Raw genomic sequence first — 13,322 nt, forward strand, 5'->3', positions numbered from 1 at the left:
TTACAATCCCCTAGTGAGATTGATTACTTAATTACCTATCTGTCCGTATCACAAGGACCTCAGTGAGAGGGTTTTATTGGCCCCAAAAAATGAGTTAACAACATTCCCAGTTTTATAAAATATTTACCAGGTAAAACAGCTGGAGCCTCAGTAACGTTAGTAAAAATGGATATAAGGCCAGGTATTACAAAGAATGCTCATATATAATTAATATATGAGCTCATATCTAATTAATATTTGTCCCCAAAGTCTAAAAGAATGTATCTAAAACTGGACTTTAAAAAACTTTATTATGGCCAAATTACTCTGAAAATTGACACACTAACTCGAGTTGCATTAGTCACCAAGGTGACAGTCCCCTGACCACATTTTTCTTGAATGGCACAGTTTCACTCTTTTCGTAAACAATTGTTAGTCTTAAAGGGTTCTTTTGGACTTCTCTGGTGGCTCAGACAGTAAAGCATCTGCCTACAATGCAGGAGACCCAGGTTCAATCCCTGAGTAGGGAAGATCTCCTGGAGAAGGAAACGGCGACCCACTCCAGTATTCTTGCCTGGAAAATCCCATGGATGGAGGAGCCTGGTGGGCTACAGTCCATGGGGTCGCTAAGAGTCAGATGCGACTGAACAACTTCACTTTGGGCAGAATATGGTCTTCCAGTCAGTCATGTCTGAACCAGTGGATTAACTTCATGTACTTATGTGTGAAAACCCGGTATTGTGTGTTCATGATACTGTTCCTCACCATGGAATTTGAGAACTGGTGGTAATTGTGACTGCAGGAAAGGTGTAAAGAAGGGAAGAATAAGTCTGTAGGCTTTGGTTGTGCATTGGTTGTTGAGGTTAATTGCTTACTTTCTCAGTGAGGAAAAAAAAACATTAAAAACTGGAGTAAAGTTCCAATGGCAAAATCTCTCCTTTCCCACACTCAAATTGTTTCTGCTTGCATTCGTTCAGTCATGTTTACCTTCATCTTGTCAGGGTAACGCAGTGCAGCACAGAACATTTGTGGTCAATAGATGTGATGAATAGGGAGGGAATGATACTCCTGAGGGCTTTGCTGGAACTTGTGGTACAGCACTTTGTAACTAAAGAATGGGGAGGGGAGGGTAAAGGAGCTTGTTTTCTAAATTTAGAACAAAGTAACAATACACACTGTGGATGTAAAATAAATATATGCAAACCAACTGACAAAAATGTAAATTGTTTTACTGTCAACAAATGTTTATTGAACCCCTACAGGGTGCTCTGCCAGCAGTATCATCAAAGTGTGCTGTGCTGGGCAATGTGCTGCGTAGGCACAGGTATGAGGGGTCCTCTGACTCTGGAGCAGAGTTAACATGCTGGCTGTAGAGACAAGCCCTCGAGGTAATATTAGATAAGAACAGAGATGCAGTAGATCCAGTACTGTAGATTTAGTATAATATTGTGTTGTTATTGTCATGTTAGAGCAGAGGTGTGGCAAAATAGGCAAAAGCCTGAGAAGTCCCTTCAGCTATGGACTGCAACCTTCCAGAATTCATGTGTTGAACCTAATCTCTAATGTGATAGTGTTTGAAGGTGGGGACTTTGGGAGGTGACAAGGTCATGAGGGTGGAGCTCTGGTGAATAGAGACCCCAGAGAGCTCCCTAGCCCTTTTTGCTATGTACAAACACAGATAAAGATGGCTACCTATGAACCAGGAAGCAGGTCCTCAGTAGGCACTGAATCTGCTGGTACCTTTATCTTGGACTTACCACGCTCTAGAATTGTGAGAAATAACTTAGATTTAATATACCTTACCAGCCCTGGGATTTCTTTGGAAGGAATGATGCTAAAGCTGAAACTCTAGTACTTTGGCTACCTTGTGTGAAAGTTGACTCATTGAAAAAGACCCTGATGCTGGGAGGGATTCGGGGCAGGAGGAAAAGGGGACGACAGAGGATGAGATGGCTGGATGGCTTCACCGACTTGATGGATGTGAGTTTGAGTGAACTTCAGGAGTTGGTGATGGACAGGGAGGCCCGGCATGCTGTGATTCATGGGGTTGCAAAGAGCCGGACATGACTGAATGACTGAACTGAACCATATGTAAAGGGCTTCCTAGATGGTTCTAGTGGTAAAGAACTCGCCTGCCAATGCAAGAGACGTTAGGAGATGCCAGTTTAATCCCTGCATCAGGAAGATCCCCTGGTGGAGGGTATGGCAACCCACTCCAGTATTCTTGCCTGGAGAATCCCATGGACAGAGGAGCCTGGTGGGCTACAGTCCATAGGGTCACAAAGAGTTGGACAAGACTAAAGAGACTTAGTGGGCATGCACACCATATGTAAAACAGATAGCAAGTGGGAAGTTGCTGTATAACACAGGGAGCTCAGCCCAATGCTCTGTGACAACACAGAGGGGAAGGATGGGGTAGGGGGTGGTAGAGAGGTTCAGGAGGGAGGGGACATATGTATACTTATGGTTGATTTACATTTCTGGATGGCAGAAACCAACACAACATTGTAAAGCAATTATCCTCCAATTAAAAATAAATTTAAAAAATAATAATTCATGTTTATAAGCCATCCAGTCTGTTAGAGCAACCCAAAGAGACTAAGACAATTCCTGTCTGGGGTTGCCCCAGAAGGCTTTGTGGATCTGGTGTGATCTGAGCTCTCAAGTTCTAGAAGAATAAAGTCATGTGGTACTGTTAACACCCACACTATTATTCATGATTTCCTGGCCTGAAACTAGATTTGTGGTATGTTAAATGTTCAAAATACCTAGTTATATAAACTTCTTTACTTCTCACAATCCTGTTCCTACCCAAGATGCAAAGTAGGAGAGAACCAAAGAATATCCATTGTGAGATTTTTTTAAATGAGTAAGGTGTAAATGATTCAGAAACATAAGGATTTTATTTCCCTTAAAATAGAGTTCCCGGTCCAAGGAGAAAATATATGACCAGTGCAGTTTGCTGTCAACCACAGGAGGCCTGTTCTGACAGGGAGTGAGATTGGGGGTACTTTTTGACCAAAATAGTGTCTCTATGCCTTTTTTTTGCTACTGAGTCAACTGATGATGTTCCTATTTTGTTTAATTACATAATTTCCTTGGGAAAATATATTAAACATTGTTAGTTAGGCATTTTCCTAGAAAAATCTAATGGAATCAATTCTGTTTTGTTGTTGTAAAGAGTCTTAAGTTTTACTGCAAAAAGAGGTCTGGCCTTAGTCCTCAACTTCTTGATAGGAGAGTTTTTGTTAGCCTGGGGGCCTTGGCCCAGGCAGATACTCAGAAAGTGATAAAGGGTGGACTTTGAGGTGGTGTGAGTGGACCTCCTGAGGAGCTGGAATGTGAGTTCCCACTGAATAAAGACTGGACACCAGGCTTGGGTAACATTCCTTGATTGGTGATATTCAATGCATACTGTCATACACCAATGCCAAGAGAGTGACAGTGTCATGATCCATGGGGACAGGAAACACGGGGAGTTCGAACTCCATTGAACTCTGCCCTGTACGTCTTTCCTTGCCTGATTCTAATCTTATCCTTTAGCTGTATTAAAGCATTTAACCATAACAGCTTTCTGTGAGTTCTATGAGATCTTCCAATAAGCTATCAAACCTAAGAGTGGTCTTGGGGATCCCTGAACCTGCAACTTGTGTCACGAGTGAGTCTGGTCTTTTGTGTGGACTGTTTCTTCTAACTTCTCAGTTGGCTCAAGTCTCACAAGTTTCAAGGCACATCTGTATGCCCTGCAAAAATCCCTACCAGCTTGGCTTTACTACCTGCAGTCTATCAATCCTGGCCCATCCTAATAAAGTGTAGGCTGGGATATTTCTCCCAATGTCTTGGGCAGAGAAAGGAATATCAGTGTAAAACAATTTGGGAAAAGAAGACATTACACAGATAAAGATGTCCATCAAAGTACTTATCAAAAGAGTGAATAGAGAATTGATTATATAAATTATGATATTCCATAGAGTGAATACTATTTTAAAAATCAGATAGATATTTATGTGTTAGTCGTTTAGTCATGTCCAACTTTTTGCAACACCATGGACTGTAGCCCACGAGGGTCCTCTGTACATGGAATTCTCCAGGCAAGAATACTGGACTGGGTAGCCTTTCCCTTCTCCAGGGGATCTTCCTGATCCAGGGATTGAACCTGGGTCTCCCACATTGCAGGCAGTTTCTTTACCATCTGAGCTACCAGGAAATCTTGTCACTACCTCATTACTTCAGAGGAACTCTCTTGCCTCTGAAATTCTTGTATTGCCCAACCACCCATTCTGTATTTAAACATACACAGCCATGAACTTAGGTAATATTAGGGGATTATGTCTTGTTTCCTGAGCTGGAAGGTTAGCTCCTTGAGGACAAGGGTCATGAACTGTGCTTCTCTGAACCAATCAATACCTGGGAAAGGAATTATGGGTAACAGATGTTTGCTGAATGCATGATTGATTATGGATGCTGGCCCCATGCTGCCAAGCTCCAAGAGCAGCTAATTTCAACACAAATGAGAACAACAGCACAGCCAGGGTTCATGTATAACAAAGGGACTAAATCTGCTTGTCCTTATTAAGGCAATGAATAGATGATGAGCCAGCTTGGGTAAGCAAATTTGCTATTGACCTAAAGTTCATCTTCACAGGGACATTGCTGGTAAAGCCCTGAGCTTAGCACTGCCTAGATAAGAATGCACATTACCCAGTAGAGTACATGACAATAAAAGTGATGTGGGGAAAATAAATGCCTCAAAACAAAGAATACAATGTGCTTGCTTTAGGAAGTAAGATTCACAACATGAGTTATAGAATAATCAATACTTTCCCCATCCTAATGTTTAGGTCAGCTTCCTGGGTACGGGGCTACAGCAGATCAGTAGTCACAGTTCTCCTCCCCCTCCTGGATTGTCCTTTTGAAGGGAGGTGGCCTTGTGACTTGCTTTGGCTAACAAAATGTTCATGGAGGCGATGCATCTCATTCCTCAGCAGAAGCATTTAAGAATCTGTGGCTAAGTCTCCAACCTATCTTTCTTTGCTGCAGCAATCATGGGAGCAGATATTTGGATAGAGATGCAACAAAATCAGAGCATGCTGATGGAGTGCCTTCACTTAAGCTACACTTACTGAGCACCAGTCTTGGAGTGAAGCACTGTCAGATGGAATATAGCAGTTTCTATGCACATGGACTTTCCTGTCTGCAGGGCAGAAATCTATTTTTGACTTATGTAAATCAGCATTTAACTCTGTCTGTGGCTCATGTTATGAAGAGAAGTAGAACGTGTCAAAAAAGCATGTTAAGTGGACATCCTGAAGTCTAATGGGAGTGTTGATTTAATGACAAGTAGGAATTACCAGACCGGTTCCAAATAGGAAAAGGAGTATGTCAAGGCTGTATATTGTCACCCTGCTTATTTAACTTCTATGCAGAGTACATCATGAGAAACGCTGGACTGGAAGAAGCACAAGCTGGAATCAAGATTGCCGGGAGAAATATCAATAACCTCAGATATGCAGATGACACCACCCTTATGGCAGAAAGTGAAGAGGAACTCAAAAGCCTCTTGATAAAAGTGAAAGAGGAGAGTGAAAAAGTTGGCTTAAAGCTCAACATTCAGAAAACGAAGATCATGGCATCTGGTCCCATCACTTCATGGGAAATAGATGGGGAAACAGTGGAAAGAGTGTCAGACTTTATTTTTTTGGGCTCCAAAATCACTGCAGATGGTGACTGCAGCCATGAAATTAAAAGATGCTTATTCCTTGGAAGGAAAGTTATGACCAACCTAGATAGCACATTGAAAAGCAGAGATACTACTTTGCCAACAAAGGTTCGTCTAGTCAAGGCTATGGTTTTTCCAGTGGCCATGTATGGATGTGAGAGTTGGACTGTGAAGAAAGCTGAGCACTGAAGAATTGATGCTTTTGAAATGTGGTGTTGGAGAAGACTCTTGAGAGTCCCATGGACTTCAAGGATGTCCAACCAGTCCATCCTAAAGGAGATCAGTCCTTGGTGTTCATTGGAAGGACTGATGCTGAAGCTGAAACTCCAATACTTTGGCCACCTCATGAGAAGAGCATGACTCATTGGAAAAGTCTCTGATGCTGGGAGGGATTGGGGGCAGGAGGAGAAGAGGACGACAGAAGATGAGATGGCTGGATGGTATCACCAACTTGATGGACATGAGTTTGAGTGAACTCCGGGAGTTGGTGATGGACAGGGAGGCCTGGCTTGCTGCAATTCATGGGGTCGCAAACAGTAGGACACGACTGAGCGACTGAACTGAACTGAGGAGTTACCAGTTAAAAAATACCCCTGGCTGGTTTTCTGAGGCACAGAAGGAGAGTATTCAATCTGAAGAAAAGACCAGCATGGCTGGACAGGAAAAACTAAGGGCACAGTGCACCAGGCTGATGAAACATGTAGAAATTACATTGTACAGCTTTGTGGGCTTTGTTAAAGATTTCAGTCTCTTATTCTAAAACTTATTTGGGTATGGCCTTGTGGGCTTTGTTAAAGATTTCAATCTCCTTTCTAAAACTTATTCGGGCATTCTTGAAGCAAACAATTTATGGTCATGTATCACTCTCCTATTATACTTTTCTCCACCCTAGCAGCCTTGTGGAGTGGTACTGAGTTCCTTCTTGCTGAGGGATATTTAAGCAAGTTGAGAGGTTGAGCAGGTACCCCTGTCCGATGAGGTCCCTGTGTGGCATCTCCCACTCCTCTACAGCTCCCACTGTGCCATCCACCGAATCAGGCAGGGTTCTTCAGAAGGAACCAGGATCTGGGACTTCCCTGGTCCAGTGGCTAAGACACTGAGCTCCCAGGGCAGGGGGCCTCGGTTTGATCCCTGGTCAGGGAACTAGATTCCCCCATGCCTCAACTAAGACCTAGTACAGCCAAATAATTAAATAAAGAAAAATAGATATTATTTATTAAAAGGGATTTATAACAGGTAGTATATGGGTTATGGAATCATGGAGAAATGGATTGTGAGTTGTGTTTCTGGAAAGACCACAAAGCCACCCCATGTTACTGGGCCACCAAGAAAACTGCTGCCCTGTCATAATGAAGTTTCAGCTGGCAGCAGCTGCTGTATCTGTTAACTTAAAACCACAGGCATCGGGAAATTAGACATCACGTGACCTGCCCCTGTCCCCATGCACCTCAGCTGCAAATTCAAGGCTTGCACGAATGCACTGGGTCAGCAGAACCTAAATCACAACCAGAACCTAGCTTGAGGGGGTGCTGGGGAAAGGCATTTTAAGTCTGTAGTTTCTGCAATAGGGAAAACCTGCTGGAAGGGGGGTTGAAAGAGATTTTGAGCGTATAATTCATGGTGTTCCTCACACCATGTATCAAAAGAATAAAAGTGAGGTCCCTGCTTTTGAAAATCTTCCAGTACTCACTTTAGCTCTTTAAAATCCTGTCCTTACCTAGTGCCACTCTCCTCGTCTTCCCATTGTCTTTTCCCCTATCAAGAATCAAGTCACTGTAAAAGTGTCTATTTCTCCACTTCTTTTGCATTTGGCTAAATCATGTCCCTGCCTTTCTATCCATCTATTCCTTGCTTTAGGAACTTTAGAAGCTGTAAGAGAACAAGTTCTTCATCACAAATGAGCTTTGTCAGAACCTAGCACTGTGTAATGTAAATACACATGCTTACTATACAAATGTTATTTGTCTAATTAACTTTCTCTATAAGGAAGCCGCTCCTGTTTGAGAATACTTAAAAGGGAACAGAAGTAATGTAATTGGGATGAGCTACTCTGAGCATCCAGCTTAAGGACCAGAGGAGGGAGATACTTCAAATGTCTCTGGGTCTATATTATTTTCTGTAACTATTGGACAGTGCTTTTATAACTCTAATTTTCTTTGTATTTCCCTTACCTAAGGCTGCTTTCCTGATCAGGCTATGTCCAGATAGAACTTCGATTCTCAGAATTCTTCCTCTCCTGGTGCTGGGCACAGAGATGGTAATATCTAGGTAAGGAAAATGTTCAGTTCAGTTCAGTTGCTCAGTCGTGTCTGACTCTTTGCGACCCCATGGACTGCAGCACACCAAGCCTCCCTGTCCAACACCAACTCCTGCAGCTTGTTCTACCTCATGTCCATCAAGTTGGTTATGCCATCCAACCATCTTATCTTCTGTTGTCCCCTTCTCCTCCACCTTCAACCTTTCCCAGCATCAGGGTCTTTTCCAATGAGTCAACTCTTCGCATGAGGTGGCCAAAATATTGGAGTTTCAGCTTCAGCATCAGTCCCTCCAATGAATATTCAGGACTGATTTCCTTTAGGATGGACTGGTTTGATCTCTTTGCAGTCCAAGGGACTCTCAAGAGTCTTCTCCAACACCACAGTTCAAAAGCATCAATTCTTTGGTGCTCAGCTTTCTTTATAGTCCAACTCTCACACCCATACATGACTACTGGAAAAACCATAGCTTTGATTAGATGGACCTTTGTTGGCAAAGTAGTGTCTCTGCTTTTTAATATGCTGTCTAGTTTGGTCATTGCTTTTCTTCCAATGATCAAGTGTCTTTTAATTTCATGGCTGCAGTCACCATCTACAGTGATTTTGGAGCCCAAAAAAAAGTCTGTCACTGTTTCCATTGTTTCTCCATCTATTTGCCATGAAGTAATGGGAGAGGATGCCATAATCTTAGTTTTCTTAATGCTGAGTTTTAAGCCAAGTTTTTCACTCTCCTCTTGCACTTTCATCAAGAGGCTCTTTAGTTCTTCTTCACTTTTTGCCATAAGGGTGGTGTCATCTGCATATCTGAGGCTATTGATATTTCTCCCAGCAATCTTGATTCCAGCTTGTGCTTCCAGCTTGTGCTTCATCCAGCCTGGCATGTCCCATGATGTACTCTTTCCAACATCGGGAAAATGTTCAGTTCAGTTCAGTCGCTCAGTCCTGTCTGACTCTTTGCGACCCCATGAATCACAGCACACCAGGCCTCCCTGTCCATCACCATCTCCCGGAGTTTACTCAAACTCATGTCCATCGAGTCGGTACTGTTGGGAGTATCTAAATCCATCTGGATACTTCTGAGCTCAAATGGATACATTCTTCACATTGAATATTCCAATCAGGAAACGAGTTCAGTGTAGGAAATAACTGAGGACCAACAGCCCCACACTGTTTCCACTGTTTCCCCATCTATTTCCCATGAAGTGATGGGACCGGATGCCATGATCTTCGTTTTCTGAATGTTGAGCTTTAAGCCAACTTTTTCACTCTCCACTTTCACTTTCATCAAGAGGCTTTTTAGTTCCTCTTCACTTTCTGCCATAAGGGTGGTGTCATCTGCATATCTGAGGTGATTGATATTTCTCCCAGCAATCTTGATTCCAGCTTGTGTTTCTTCCAGTCCAGTGTTTCATATAAGTTTTTTTGGGCTCCAAAATCACTGCAGATGGTGACTGCAGCCATGAAATTAAAAGACGCTCACTCCTTGGAAGAAAAGTTATGACCAACCTAGATAGCATATTCAAAAGCAGAGACATTACTTTGCCAACAAAGGTCCGTCTAGTCAAGGCTATGGTTTTTCCTGTGGTCATGTATGGATGTGAGAGTTGGACTGTGAAGAAGGCTGAGTGCCGAAGAATTGATGCTTTTGAACTGTGGTGTTGGAGAAGACTCTTGAGAGTCCCTTGGACTGCAAGGAGATCTAACCAGTCCATTCTGAAGGAGATCAGCCCTGGGATTTCTTTGGAAGGAATGATGCTACAGCTGAAACTCCAGTACTTTGGCCACCTCATGCAAAGAGTTGACTCATTGGAAAAGACTCTGATGCTGGGAGGGATTGGGGGCAGGAGTAGAAGGGGATGACAGAGGACGAGATGGCTGGATGGCATCACTGACTCAATGGACGTGAGTCTGAGTGAACTCCGGGAGTTGGTGATGGACAGGGAGGCCTGGCGTGCTGCGATTCATGGGGTTGCAAAGAGTAGGACACGACTGAGCGACTGAACTGAACTGACTGAACAGCCCCACAATGGGAGTGAAGATCCCATGGGCAGGCTTGTCACTATATCCTTATGGTAACTGCATAATAAGGGATGCATGGGTGGAAGATAATGAGAAAGGACTAAGTGTTAGGGGTTGTAGAGAGCCCAGGAATGTATTGACTACACCCAAAATCCTGCACTCAAGACTGGTCTCTGTCTTCTGTTACCTTGGGACCCCAGAGGAGCCTTGGGTACAAGCAGTGAGTGAGTGAGTAAGTCACTCAATCCTGTCCAACTCTTTGTGACCCTATGGACTATACAGTCCATGGAATTTTTTAGTCCAGAATACTGGAGTGGGTAGCCTTTCTCCAGGGGATCTTCCCAACCCAGGGATCGAACCCAGGTCTCCCACACTGCAGGCAGATTCTTTACTAACTGAGCCACAAGGGAAGCCCAAGAATACTGGAGTGGGTAGCTTATCCCTTCTCCAGCAGATCTTCCTGGCCCAGGAATCAAACCATGGTCTCCTGCATTGCGGGTGGATTATTTACCAACTGAGCTAAAATTGTTATTATTATAACTTCTATTTTACAGAAGAAGATATTGAGATTTACAGATTACAAATGTCTAGAATTACACAAAATAGTAGTTGAAAAATAAGTAAGACTTTGTTTGGGCAACATATTTCAACTCTTTTATTCTTTTGCCTACTATTTACCTCTACATTTCTACATAATACACTTATACTGTTATTTCAGATTTAGATACGATATATGTTTCTATGAAGACCTACAAGATCTTTTAGAACTAACACCCAAAAAAGATATCCTTTTCATTATAGGGGACTGGAATGCAAAAGTAGGAAGTCAAGAAACACCTGGAGTAACAGGCAAATTTGTCCATGGAGTACAGAATGAAGCAGGGCAAAGTCTAATAGAGTTTTGCCCAGAGAACGCACAGGTCATAGCAAACACCTTCTTCCAACAACACAAGGGAAGACTCTACACATGGACATCACCAGATGGCCAACACCAAAATCAGAGTGATTATATTCTTTGCAGCCAAAGATGGAGAAGCTCTATACAGTCAACAAAAACAAGACCGGGAGCTGACTGTGGCTCGGATCATGAATTCCTTATTGCCAAATTCAGACTTAAATTGAAGAAAGTGGGGAAAACCACTAGACCATTCAGGTGTGACCTAAATCAAATCCCTTATGATTATACAGTGGAAGTGAGAAATAGATTTAAGGGACTAGATCTGATAGAGTGTCTGATGAACTATGGACGGAGGTTCGTGACATTGTACAGGAGACAGGGATCAAGACCATCCCCATGGAAAAGAAATGCAAAAAGGAAAAATGGCTGTCTGAGGAGGCCTTACAAATATCTGTGAAAAGAAGAGAAGTGAAAAGCAAAGGAGAAAAGGAAAGATATAGCCATTTGAATGCAGAGTTCCAAAGACTAGCAAGGAGAGATAAGAAAGCCTTTCTCAGCAATCAATGCAAAGAAATAGAGGAAAATAATAGAATGGGAAAGACTAGAGATCTCTTTAAGAAAATCAGAGATACCAAGGGAACATTTCATGCAAAGATGGGCACAATAAAGGACATAAATGGTATGGACCTAACAGAAGCAGAAGATATTAAGAGGTGGCAAGAATACACAGAAGAACTGTACAAAAAAGATCTTCACGACCCAGATAACCACAATGGTGTGATCACTCACCTAGAGCCAGACATCCTGGAATGTGAAGTCAGTGTGCCTTAGGAAGCATCACTGTGAACAAAGCTAGTGGAGGTGATGGAATTCCAGTTGAGCTATTTCAAATCCTAAAAGATGATGCTGTGAAAGTGCTTCACTCAATATGTCAGCAAATTTGGAAAACTCAGCAGTGGCCACAGGACTGGAAAATGTCAGTTTTCATTCCAATCCCAAGGAAAGACAATGCCAAAGAATGTTCAAACTACTGCAGAATTGCACTCATCTCACACACTAGCAAAGTAATGCTCAAAATTCTCCAAGCCAGGCTTCAACAGAATGTGAGCCATGAACTTCCAGCTGTTGAAGCTGGTTTTAGAAAAGGCAGAGGAACCAGAGATCAAATTGCCAACATCTGCTGGATCACTGAAAAAGCAAGAGAGTTCCAGAAAAACATCTATTTCTGCTTTATTGACTATGCCAAAGCCTTTGACTGTGTGGATCACAACAAACTGGAAAAGTTTCCAAGAGATGGGAATACCAGACCACCTGACTTGCCTCTTGAGAAACCTGTATGCAGGTCAGGAAGCAACAGTTAGAACTGGACATGGAACAACAGCCTGGTCCCAAATAGGAAAAAGGGTATGTCAAGGCTGTATACTGTCACCCTGCTTATTTAACTTATATGCAGAGTACCTCATGAGAAATGCTGGGCTGGAAGAAGCACAAGCTGAAATCAAGATTGCTGGGAGAAATATCAATAACCTCAGGTATGCAGATGATACCACCCTTATGGCAGAAAATGAAGAACTAAAGAGCCTCTTGACAAAAGTACAAGAGGAGAGTGAAAAGTTTGCTGAAAGCTCAACATTCAGAAAACTAAGATCATGGCATCTGGTCCCATCACTTCATGGCAAATAGATGGGGAAACAGTGGCTGACTTTATTTCGGGGGGCTCCAAAATCAGTACATATGGTGATTGCAGCCATGAAATTAAAAGACGCTTGCTCCTTGGAAAGAAAGTTATGACCCAACCTAGACAGCATGTTAAAAAGCGGAGACATTACTTTGCTGACAAAGGTCCGTCTAGTTAAATCTATGGTTTTTCCAGTAGTCATGTACGGATATGAGAGTTGGACTATAAAGAAAGCTGAGCTCCGAAAAATTGATGCTTTTGAATCGTGGTGTTGGAGAGGACTTTTGAGAGTCCCCTAGACTGCAAGGAGATCCAACCAGTCCATCCTACAGGAGATCAGTCCTGGGTATTCATTGGAAGGACTGATGTTGAAGCTGAAACTCCAATACTTTGACCACCTGATGCGAAGAGCTGACTCATTTGAAAAGACCCTGATGCTGGGAAAGTTTGAGGGCAGGCGGAGAAGGGGACGACAGAGGATGAGATGGCTGGATGGCATCACCGACTCAATGGACATGAGTCTGAGTAAACTCTGGGAGTTGGTGATGGACAGGGAGGCCTGGTGTGCTGCAGTCCATGGGGTCGCAAAGAGTCAGACAGGACTGAGCAACTAAACTGAACTGAATGGTGTTCCTAGTAGGGCAGATGAGAATTTATTTCTGTAAACCTCTACAAATTTCCCCTTTCCCCCGCCCTTCAACACGGTTATTCTGGAATTTTAATATAATGTTACTATTATATTGTTATGGTTCTGTAAAAAACTGTTCACAGCTT

The sequence above is a fragment of the Bubalus kerabau genome, chromosome 2 (assembly GCF_029407905.1).
Source record: "Bubalus kerabau isolate K-KA32 ecotype Philippines breed swamp buffalo chromosome 2, PCC_UOA_SB_1v2, whole genome shotgun sequence".
Lineage (NCBI taxonomy): Eukaryota > Metazoa > Chordata > Mammalia > Artiodactyla > Bovidae > Bubalus > Bubalus kerabau.